The 12,494-nt window shown below is 36.5% G+C and overlaps 1 pseudogene; it reads right to left on the reverse strand.

Annotated features, from left to right (window-relative positions):
• Positions 1–5,318: 5,318 nt before the first annotated feature.
• Positions 5,319–5,418, reverse strand: LOC129401457 (U6 spliceosomal RNA; annotated as a pseudogene).
• Between the last annotated feature and the right edge of the window lie 7,076 nt (positions 5,419–12,494).

The raw sequence follows: 12,494 nt of genomic DNA on the forward strand, positions 1-12,494 counted from the left end.
TATGTCAGTAAGGAGAAGCATTTCTATTGTTGAATCTTATCTCTACTCCAGAACTGAAGGGAGTGTATTATGTGACTTCCTTCCTTTGTTGTCCCCAATAGCAAGGGTCAGGTTTCTACCTTATTCAGCATACACGGGAAAGGAACACAAACAGGACTAAATCAAGCTAAAAATACTCATGGTCTCCTATCGTTGCTTTGAGTCAAGCCAAGGTTCTTCCACGTGTTACCTCACTCAAATGCTCTGATTTAGCCCGAACACCTGGTGTAGGAGACAAGATAACCATGTTAATATCCCTAGCAGTCACTCTCACTCACCTGGAATTCCAGTGCCAGATAATTTAGTTCTTATCTAAAGGGAATGAACAACCTGCGGCATAGGAAGCTTCCTTTAACCTGTCACCATCTCCATCAGCAATTCACACAGGCATCATGGGGTTAATACACAGACAACCGCCCCCATCTCTGAGAATCTTATTCAAGAAATATTTTAACAGTACCAAGAGCATATCTGGGAAATTAAATGGTAGATTCTAGGCTTTGTAATCCATCACAGGAAATCCATATAAATAGGATATTTTATTTACTTTTCCCCTGTATTCCTCTAATCAATCTGTAATGCAATAGTCAGACAGAGAGCAAAGGGACACTTTTTTTTTTCCTTGCATTTGTAGTGGAAATAGGATCTTGAAAAGAAATTTGTACTCTATTAAACAAGCTATAAGCACATTTCACTGAAGTTCAGAATTTAAAGTTCTGTGAGTTCTCCCCCTGCCCCCTCCCCCCCCACTACACGCACACACACATCCCTGCCCTGCAGGTGGGTGTAGATCTGGGTCACATCTGGCACTGTTCAGGACTTTTGCTTCTGTGCTCGTGGATCACTTCTGGTACCGCTCAGGGGATTATAAGTGGTGCCAGGGATCAAACAAGGGTCTGCAGTACGAAAAGCAAGATCATTTAACCAGCACTATCTCTCTTTCCCGGTTGACATTTAATCACAAGAAATGCAAATGTATAAAATACTTCTTGACATCAGTTAGCCCAAGTCAATTTCCATCTTGTATGAAAATAGTGTTTTATAACTGAAAGATTGATTATTTTCTTATAAAAATATAGATAATACTTAAGAATTTGTTTCTTCCTAGACTGTTTTTAAAGGTATCAGGCAGAACAACAACTACAGTCTAATTGTACTTAACTGTAGGGTTGATTACGAAGGGCAGAGACAGAGTTAGATTTTGTTATATTGAAGTTTTTTGAAAGTTAGACCATTTTGAAGTAACATAATTTATGAACTTTGTGCAGTTTCCCAATGCTCAGAACGGTAGGTATTAAGTGTTATCCAATTAGAGAGGTAACATAGGAAGGAAAAGTAGTACCTAACTCAGAAACAATCATTATTTGTGAAAATGGTATTAGATTGCTCCTCATCTGTCAGTTTTAGATGACATATTAGGTTGGCTGTTTTGCTCTTTAAATCATCCAATTTCCTATCATGAGATAGGAAATAGGTAAATGGCAAGATACCTTAGGTAAAGGAAAACTCTCTCAGGTCAAGTGGGTGGATAATAGCCCACTGTGACCTGATAGAATAGATGTGTTTTGTCGCCACCAGTGCTCTTCCAGGTGCCATGCAGGAACACAGGGGTCTAAAAATGCAATTAACTACTCGAAAGGCTTTCTGCCCATTGCTACTCTGACATTTAAGATATCTGACAATGTGCTACCTTCTTGTTTCTCTTTGAAATACTGTTTACCAAAGGAACATAATTTCCATGTCTAAGTCATAGTTTAGTTATTAAGCAATCATGAACTTGTCACTATTCTGTTGAAGTTTTAGAAACAAATTCTTTAACTTTTGATTTTTAATTTTTTTCATTCATGAACAGAGAACTGAACTATTCATTTATTTATGAGAGATTATTTCCAAACTTCTAAAATCTGTTTACTCAATTTTTGAGGGGTGGGGTATGAAATACTTAACTTCAAAAAATTTTGCATAGCTTCTATTTCCAATCATGGAGAATACTGTGTCTTTTTAAAAACTGTTTTTTGTAAGTTCCTTTTTGTGTCAAAAAGGCACGTATTCCTTTTAAGAAACAGATTTTAAAAAATAATTGTAAAACAAATCAATATCCAATACATAAATGAAAAATGTGCAATCAAGCTAAAAATATCCTCTACCAAGGTGCTAGTTGTCTGTGTTGCTTAGTTACCCATGACCAAACAGGCTGACAGCACCATGAACTCTCAGCCTGAGATGGTGTAATTACCAACCAGATTTCCATTTCATTAAGTTCCACTTAAAAAACCTGAGAATTTTGAAATGTGCATACTTAGAAGGTTCCACCATTGTAAAGGAAAATGAAGTTTATTTCCTTAAAAAAATTATATTTCACCATGTGCCTATCGGTAACTTAACTAAAACCTTTGAAACCTAAATAAGCACATTTTGAAGACAAATTTTATTTTTTTAAAAAAATTGTTCAAAGAGTGATTAAAAAATTGGATCTTCAAGTAGATTTTTATTTTTTACATTGCATACAAATAAAATGATGACCGGAAAACTTTCTTCTGTTATGTAACATTTAAAAAAAAAACAAACCCTACAAAACAGTGATATATATTTTCCATCATGATTCGCTCCCTAATTTTAATGTTTAAATGGAGGTTAATTCCTCAGATATCTTAGATGATTTAGCAGAGCTCTGTGCAGTGAACATAGTAATTCAGTTCATCAGACAACAAAGCCCATTAGCAGATATTGCCAAGTAACTACTAAAAGGCAAGGATAAAGGAAATGCAGAGATTCATATCCCTTCATAATTAACACACAAAGCTTTGAGTGCAGATTACAGTAGGATTATGTTGAATTAAAGAAGTACATTTGATGTTCACTTTATAGATTTCTTATTGTTTATTATACTTATCTGAAACATATATGCATTCATTTAATTCCATAAGCATATAATTGAAACAAATAGCTGAAATCCATTTATATCATCTGAAAGTAAAAAAGATTATGTTTCAAGCATATTTGCATCCATTTGCAATCTAATAAACTGGACAGAATTTTGCTGTTCCATTTCCTCTACCCTCTATAGAGTCAGGGCATTTATCTCTCTGCTCTGTTTGACTCTGTTATTTTAAATTTTTTAAAAGTATTTGTCAATGTATCTCATTCATAAGGCATTAAAACCTCAGTGCAGATAAATTTATGCTAAAAATATTCTGTTGCTTCTTTATTTACCATTTCATTTCTATACTCTTTCTTGGATGAAAATCATGTTAACAATTTTATAGCAAAATATCCAATGAATTTTGTACATTTACAATTTTGTACATTCACCAGTTAATTAACAAATGTTTTTATCACCCTAAAAGGAACTTGATACTCATTATTGTTTTCCTATGTAGAACCTTTTCCTCCAGTTCCGGCAACCACTAAATGTATGTTCTGTCCCTGTTACTTTACCTAACATGAACGCTTCATGCAAATTGAAATTAAATGTGATTTTTTTGGTCTGTCTTTTTATTGGCATAATGTAATTATTTTTATCTCAATCACTTTAGAACATATTTTTACATTTTATAATACATTTATATCACTTCGCAATATTTACTGACTACAAGATATCAAATAAAAAATTTCACTACACATTTACAAGTCTCTTCAAATCCAGCATTTAATTGCTTCACAAGTTTTTGTTTGCTCACTTGTTGCTATTGTAAATCATAAGATATACTAAACTCATTTTTTACCTAATAGTATCTCCTGACTCCAAATTCTGCATGCATGCATACAATTATTTTGCACGTATGGGATGGGGGTATAAGTGGTAACATTATACTTACCCACTATATTAACATGTCTTTGATTTGTTTGAAGATTTATTCTAAATCTCAAGAAATAATGTTTATATCACCATAAAGTAAAAACGAAAGATGAACCATGTTGTATACTAAAATTATTTTTATTTGCTATATGTACAATGAAATTTCCTTTTAGTTAAGTGGATAAAAATAAACTTAGAAAACGATTAAAATTCATTCCCTTAAATCCCCCCAGTTGCTAAAATCTGTACTTAATTCATTTGTTTGTTTTACTTAAAATATGAACTTCTTTTTTTTGTCTTATATTTTATTTTATTATTATTTTTTTAATTTTTATTGAATCACTGTGTGGAAAGTTACATAGTTGTGTGGAAAGTTACATAGTTCTCAGGTTTATGTCTCCATTATACAATATTCAAACACCCATCCTTTCACCAGTGCCCATATTCCACCACCAAAAACCCCAGTATACCCCCGTCCCCCCAACTGTATAACTAATGAATTTCACTTCATTTTCTCTTTACCTTGATTACGTTCCATATTTCAACACAAAACTCATTATTGTTGTTGCAGTTTCCTCCCAAGAATGACAGCCCTACTACCAAGGAAGCATTTGATAATTAGTTTTCCATTGCTGAGAATAAAGAGATATGTAGCCCCACTGCTCCAAGTACATAACTCTTTTTTTCTTTTTCCTTTTCCCCCTCATCCCCCTTCCTGCACCTCATAGTATGGTGGACACCACGTCGCGTTTCTCCCTGAAAATGGGAAACAACTGGGAAAAAGGGATATTTCCTCTCCGCGGCTGGCGTGGGGCTGTTGCTTAGTTCACAGTCCAGAGAAATGGCTGCTACTTTAATAACCTTCAATATTTCAACAAAAACTCACTGTTATTATTTGGAGTTTCCCCCCCAAGTCAGACCTGTTAAAAAGGAACCGTTTCACATTGCTGACAATTATAGATGTTAAGTTTCACATTGCTGACAATTATAGACAATTATAGACGTTAAGTCACGCGGATGCTGCCGTGTCCACGCGGTTTTGGATTTCTGTATAAAGTCCAGGGAAAATTCTGCCAGAAATTGCATAGCCCAGCTCACAGTCCCAGTGCATTACTGTAAGAAGTCTCTGGAATCAAAGTCTTTAGGCACAGAGGGTCCGTTTCACTCTCAGCAGCTCTGAATTTATTTGGGCCGAGGGCGTGCCGGTTACGCCCACTTCCCATGAGTCCCTAGGAGCCCCAAGTGTAAAAATCGTATACCTCTGGGTTAGGAGTCTTAGAAGATGGCTCCTTCCATGTGGATGATTCTGCCACCGCCATTTTCCGTGCAGGGAGATAGGGTGGGGAGGCAAGATCCACCCGCAGGCAGCACGGAGTTGTCGCCCAGTGCACAGTCCCAGTGCATTGCTGTAAGAAGTTGCGCTGGATGCCCAAATGTGTTAGGTCTCTGGAATCAAAGTCTTTAGGCACAGAGGGTCCTGAACACTATGAATTTTTAACCACAATAATATCCCCATCCTTGTGCAGGGGCATGCTAATCTTCGTAATGTTCCAATTTTAATATGTGCTGTTGAAGCAAGCACTCTGCTTTAAATAATGAAGATATTTTTAAATAAATGGAAATACTTATCTTAATACATGTGTTACAATACATGTATTATAATACATGTCCTTTTTTTGCCAGGCATCAATCCAGAGCCTCAGAAATGCAAGACATGTGCTCTGCCCCAGCCCCAACCTTTAAGCTAGTTCCTATCTATTTTCCTAAAATTTCAAACAAAAGGGAAGTCTAACTTTTCTATTGCCTGTATTTTTTAAAATTTATTTTATTGAATCACCATGTGAAAAGTTACAAAGTTCTCAGGCTTATGTCAGTTATACAATGTTCAAACACCCGTCCTTCACCAGTGCCCATATTCCACCACCAAAAACCCCAGTATACCTCCCGCCCCCCACCCCCCACCCCCGCCTGGGTAACTGATAAATTTCACTCTTCTCTTTACCTTGATTACATTCCATATTTCAACACAAAACTCACTATGGTTGTTGGAGTTTCAACACAGACTCACTATTTTTGTTGGAATTTATCCCCAAGAATACAGCCCTATTGACAAGGAAATATTCGATATTGAGTTTTCCACTGATGAGAATGAAGAGATAAAATTTCTGTATTTTAGTAATTAAATCCAGGGAGATTAAAGTTGGAAATTGAATCATTTCCCTTCCTGGAGCAGCATGGAGCAAAAGCTTAGTTCACAGTAAGGATACTTGGTTGCAAGCACTCTCTGGAACCTCAAGTCTTATAGCTGCCTCTGGTTCCTGCTCGTTAGGCATTCCCGCGGCTGTGCAGAGGCATGGCCACCCGGGTTGAATCTCGGCCGGAGCCCGAGCTCCGGCCCGGACCCGAGCCTGCCCTGATGTCCCGGTTTCAAGTTCAAAGCACACATTTTTTTTTTTTTTTTTTGCCACAAAGTTCATACCTGCTCAAAGGACCCGTAAAATGTCGGACACCACGCCTTCTCCCCTGGGAGGGAGGAGAGACGAAGGGAGAAGGATATTTCCTCCGTTAGCCGGCATGGGGCAAAAGCTTAGTTCACAGTCTGCATACATGGTTACAAGCACTCGCTGGAACCCCAAGTCTTATAGCTGCCTCTGGTTCCTGCTCGTTCGGCATTCACGCGGCTGTGCAGAGGCATGGCCACCCGGCTCCGGCCTAAAATATGAACTACTTACATAGGTTTTTTCTTGTGTATTATTTTCTTGGGAATTTGTAAGTTCCTTTTTACTTGTCATCTGAATTTATAGTATCCCCATTTTTCTTTAAAATTTCAGTAAAACTTTTTTCTTTTTTATTTTCATGTCTTTTTTTTTTTTTTTGACAGACTTGGGATCCATTCTTTTAAATCAAATTTTTCCATGGTGGCTATAATCCTCCTTCCGTTTGAATATTGAACTTGTAACTAGTTAAAGATCTCCATTCTTGGGCTGAAGCAGTAGTCCAGTGGGTAGGGCGAATTCCTTGCACACGGCCAACATGAGTTCAGTCCCTGGCATCCCATATGGTCCCCCAACCACCGCCAGCATAAATTCCTGAGTCCAGAGCTAGGAGTAACCTCTGAACATCTCTGCCTGTGATCCAAAAAGAAAAAAAAAATCTCCATTCTTAAATTTTCCTTTAGGGAACAAATATTGCTCAAAGACTCCTGGATTACATAACTCTGTATTTGAGGATTTGTCTTTTCATATGACTGTGATGCCCGCAATATATGTTCATACTTTTTTTTAATGAAATTATGCATTAGAAGTGATTTTTTTTTTCTTTTCCACTTCTATTTTTTGTTACAACTTGTGGTCTTGTTTGTTTGAAAATCCATACACTTGAAAGGCTTTCTGCATAAAACCTTGAAAATTTCACCCTATTTCTTCTAGTAGTTGTGGAACTAATAACAACTACAATTCAGGTATTTTGCTTTTAAAAGAATTTCCTTTTCTCTCTGTTTCCAGATATTTTGATTATTTTTATTGTTCTGAAATGTATGCAGAGTATGCTGTCATATTTTTGTTCATTTTGTTGTCTCCCGGTACTTATCTTTACTATTTTTGGGTGTTAGTCTACCATTCCGTTACTTTATGTTCACAGTGCAATGTTTCTATGTCTGAACCTCTCTTTCTGACTTATTTCACTTAGCATGATACTTTCCATGTTGACCCACTTATATGCAAATTTTATGACTTCATCCTTTCTAAGTGCTGCATAGTATTCCATTGTGTAGTTGTACCAAAGTTTCTTTAACCAGTCATCCGTTCTTGGGTACTCAATTTTTTCCAGATTCTGGCTATTGTAAACAGTGCTGCAATGAACATATAAACACAGATACTATTTATACTATACTTTTTTGCCTCTCCAGGATATAGTCACAGGAGTTGTATTGTTGGGTCAAATGGAAGCTCAATTTATAATTTTTTGAGAAACATCCATACTGTTTTCCAAAAGGGCTAAATCAGTCAACCCACCAACAGTGAAGGGGGTTCCTTTCTCCCTACATCCATGCTAACACCGGTTGCTTTTGTTCTTTTTGACGTGTACCAGTCTCTGTGAAGTGAGGTGATATAGTTGTTTTGATCTGCATTTGATACTATTTTCTTTCTGTAAAGAATACTAAAAAGTATCCAAAAATAAATACGAGATTGGATCAGTTCAGTGATGATTAAAAAGAAAAACTCTTTCCTAAAGATAGTTAGGAATATTATGGGAAATTATAAAGATAACCCAAAGTAATTTATTTATTTGCTTTCTATGGCAGGTGAGTGGCCCAGCTCGTTGTGCCTAGGACTTATTCATGGCCCTCCATACAGTGATCACTCCTGGAAGGAGTCAGGAAATCATATAAGATTCCTGTGATTGAACCCGAGTTGGCCATGTGCAGGGCATGTGCCATAACCTCTACTACCTCTCTGGCCTCAGAATTTATATTTTTGAAGCTAGTAATAGCCTAACAGTTGAAATCAGTGAGTTGGAGAAATGAGGTTAGTTTCTATAAATTTCTATGTCCCTATAAGAAGAATAAATTAATTAATGTCCTTCAGTTAAAATCTATAAGTCTATATATATACATTCTTTTAGTCTAGATATATATCTTCTCAGTCCCTCTTGGAGAGCTCGGCATGCTACTGAGAGTATCCCGCCCACAGGGCAGCACCTGACAAGCTCCCAGTGGCATGTTAGATATGCCAAAAACAGTAACAATAATGGGTCTCATTCTCCTGACCCTGAAAGAGCCTCCAATATGGCCCATTCGGAAGGATGAGTAAAGAGAGGCTGCTAAAACCTCAGAACTGGATGAAAAGAAACATTACTGGTGCCCACTGGAGCAAATCGATGAACAACGGGATGACAGTGATATAGGGATATAGTTGAAATCAAAGAAATAGAGATTCTATTAAAATATTGGAAGATAATTAAACTGTGCATAGCTATCAATGATTTCTTATGGTCTGTTTACTTTATTAAAGTAGACAATCATCACATAGTCAAATTTGTATAGTTTGAGTCTTTTTAAATCAGGATTATTTTATTCTGTGGGTCATATTAGATGGAATATATCTTTGGAAACTTGTTATAAAGGAACAAATTCCCATATATTGTATATGTCTATCACTATTTTAATTATAGATGGCTATTTTTAGTTAAGTAACACTGGTCTGACATAGTAAAGTGTACAGAGCACTTGCCTTGTGCAAGACCTACCTGTTTCAATCCCCAGTACCTCATGTGGTTCCCTGAGCACAGCTGGGACAGGTCACACCTGACTGTGCTCAGGAATAAGCCCTGAACACAGATGGATGTAACCCAAAACACAAAATAAACTAAAATAAATTGTACACACTTGTAAGTCTCTTACTACAATAAGCAAGATACATATCTGTAAAATGGGTGGAATATTCCCTTAACATTCCTTTTAATTCTCAACATAAAACATTCAAATGCCTATTTATTTGGGATTGGGTAGTAAAGGAGAATTGGTAATCAGAACAGAAAAAAATACTTTTATTGTTATCCTCTAACAAACGTAAGTACAGATCATTTCTTTTACTGAATAGATTTATATCCTTAATTAATTAGTCAATCTAGAAAAAGTTTTGCACCTTCTCTTTGAAAATTCATAAGGACTTTAGAGTTTTTTCTCCTTTACAAATTTAAAGGTAAAATATACTTCAAATACATTAATTTAGCCATTGCATTATTCATTAACTTACCTCAAATAATAGCTATACTATATTCCTGAAGAGGGTAAGTTTTTCCATCTTTCTTTGGACTGTAACACATAAATTGTCCACCTTTTTTCCTTCACTTTCTTGCCTCTGCTTATGGTAATAGGAGCATGAGAAAAGCTTGTGACGTGAAAGGCTTAGATGTGTCTTTAAGAAACAGCAGTGGATGTCACTACTAGCAACACGTAGCATCAATACTTATTTCTTACAGCTTCCCTCATTTGGAGAGCTGTGGAATGCCAGAAGTGACCTATAATAAATCCAGTTGCAGGAACTCTTGTCAGGGATTCCTTAACTTACCAAAATTAAAGTAACATATTGTGAAATCGGCAGGCAAGTACTTTTTAAATGCAAAAATTGGCTAGAAGATAGTAGAGTAGACTCTTTGGTTTGACTCTTAGCACCACATGATTCCTTCATTATCTCTGAGTAGAAACCTGGAGACACCAGAGCCCCCCGTTGTGGCTTTGGTGGACTCCAGAACTCACGGGTGATCCACTTATCATCTCGAATTGCGGGTCCAACTAATGTCATGTCCCTGTGCTGAATTCATGTCCCGGTTGGCCTATAATTGCTGGGGGGTGAGGGGGAAGTCTTTGACTGTCTGAGCATAACTTGAAATATCCCTCCCCTTTTGCCAGAAGACAAACAAAAGGCAATCAGTCAAGACAAAATGTATACATAAATAATTCTGGAAAAAAATGCACCATCTCAAAGATAAGATGCCTCTGTTAAAAAAAAATTAAAAGCTAGGGAATTTTTTAAATTAACTATTAAAAAATTGATGTAAATTTTATTTGGGGTATCTTTGCTATTTGTGACCAACCATAATTGATAGCAAACTATTAAATATGTTTATCAAAACATAAATTCTTCTGTAGTTTTTTCAAAGACAATTAGCTAATATGTATGTGTGTGTGTTTATGTAATTTCCATCCCATTTATTCATTTATTTATGAATTTAGTTTTTCAAAATCATTCATTGGGTATGTATTGTGTGCATTAAATGACATGAATGGATTTAGAAACTATCGCAGTGAGATGCTTTGTGTGTGTATATATATATGTGTGTGTGTATGTATGTATAAATTCATTTATCACATTCGTTAGTGTGTATATATTCATTAGTGTGTATACATTCATTAGTGTATATATATTCATTTACCTCAATGTACACATATATACATACACACATATGTGTACATTGAGGTAAATGAATAGAAGAAAAAAAGAGAAGAGGAAGATTACGACAATAAAATGAAATTATTCTGGGATGCTTTCCCAATTGAGAAATTAAGACCAAGAAAAATAATGATAATTAAAGAAGGGTATATAAAAATTTACTTAACTTCAACCAAAAAAACTATAAAGAATTAATAGAATAAAATTACTCAATTCTCAAGAGAACAATTGTAATGACTATGAAAAAGCAGCAGTAACACAATTCTCTTAGAACCTTCATGTCTTAAACATGTGATTCTCTCAGGATGCCAGTCCCTGGTCTCTCAGATCTGAAATAGGCACTTCTTTGTGTGGGAAATTCTGTTAACTTTAATCTGTGAAACTTTCTTTTCCTTAAAAAATAGAATAAATATCACGAAGCCAAGAAAAGAGAAGATCAGCTCATGAACAATATTGGATATCTTGAAAGAGATTTAGGACACCAAATTGTGAGTATCTGGTAAAACAATAATTTTATAGCCATGATTTGTATATTTTATTGCATAAATTTTGCAAAATGCATATGTGAGCAAAATTGAAATCTTGCTAATAAAAGTGATTTCAATATATTTAGGAAAAATGCAATAGCGCTCCAACTTAAGAAATGTAAGTCCTTTTTCCAGTGCTCCATGAGCATGATCCCTGAGGCGAACTGAACTACTTTGGACATGAGAACCTCGCAGGAATGCCTCTAGACTGTGAACTGAGCACTGCTCCATGTGGCGCCAGGGGGATAGGGTTTCGCTCTCCAGGCTTTTCCATCTTATGAGGACCACAAAAGGGAAATAAAATCTTGCAGTGATGCAATTTCTGGCAGAATTTTCCCTGGACTTTATACAGAAATCCAAATAAGAGCCTAATATCTCTTAATTGTCAGCAATGTGAAATGGTTCCTTTTTAGCAGGTCTGACTTGGGGGGAAAACTCCAAACAATAATAGTGAGGTTTTTGTTGAAATACTGAAGGTAATCAAAGTAGCAGCCATTTCTCTAGACTGTGAACTAAGCCATAGCCCCACACCGGCCAAGGAGAGGAAATATCCTTCTTTCTTGTTTTTTTTTTTTTTCTTTTCGGGGAGAAACGCAGCATGGCGTCTGACATGTTATGAGGTCTATTAAGCAGGTACGAACTCGGTGGAGTGGGAAGGAGAAAAAAACAAACAACTATGTACTTGGAACAGCGGGACACTTGGGCAGTCTCGGGCCAGGGCCAATACCAGCGCAAGCTCCGCCTAGATTCGACCTGGGTGGCCACACTTTTTGTGCAGGTGCTTTGCTGCTGATCAACCAGGATCTGGAGGCCAACTAGACTACTTTTGGTTCCAGAAACTGCTGGCAGCCATGTCTCTAGACTGTGAACTAAGCCATAGCCCCACGCTGGCTGAGGACGGGAAATATCCTTCTTTCTCGTTTTTTTTTTTCCCCCTTGTTGGGCAGCGTGGCATCAGCCATATTATGAGGACTATTAAGCAGGCATGAACTTGGTGGGGCAGGAAGGAGAAAAAAAATGTGTTATGTACTTGGAACGTCGGGACTTCATATTTCTTCATTCTCAGCAATGGAAAACTAATTTTCAAATGCTTCCTTGGCAGTAGGGCTATCTTTTCTGGGGGGAAACTCCAACAACAATAGTAAGTTTTGTGTTGAAATATGGAATGTAATCAAG

This window comes from Sorex araneus, chromosome 1 (genome assembly GCF_027595985.1).
Source record: "Sorex araneus isolate mSorAra2 chromosome 1, mSorAra2.pri, whole genome shotgun sequence".
Lineage (NCBI taxonomy): Eukaryota > Metazoa > Chordata > Mammalia > Eulipotyphla > Soricidae > Sorex > Sorex araneus.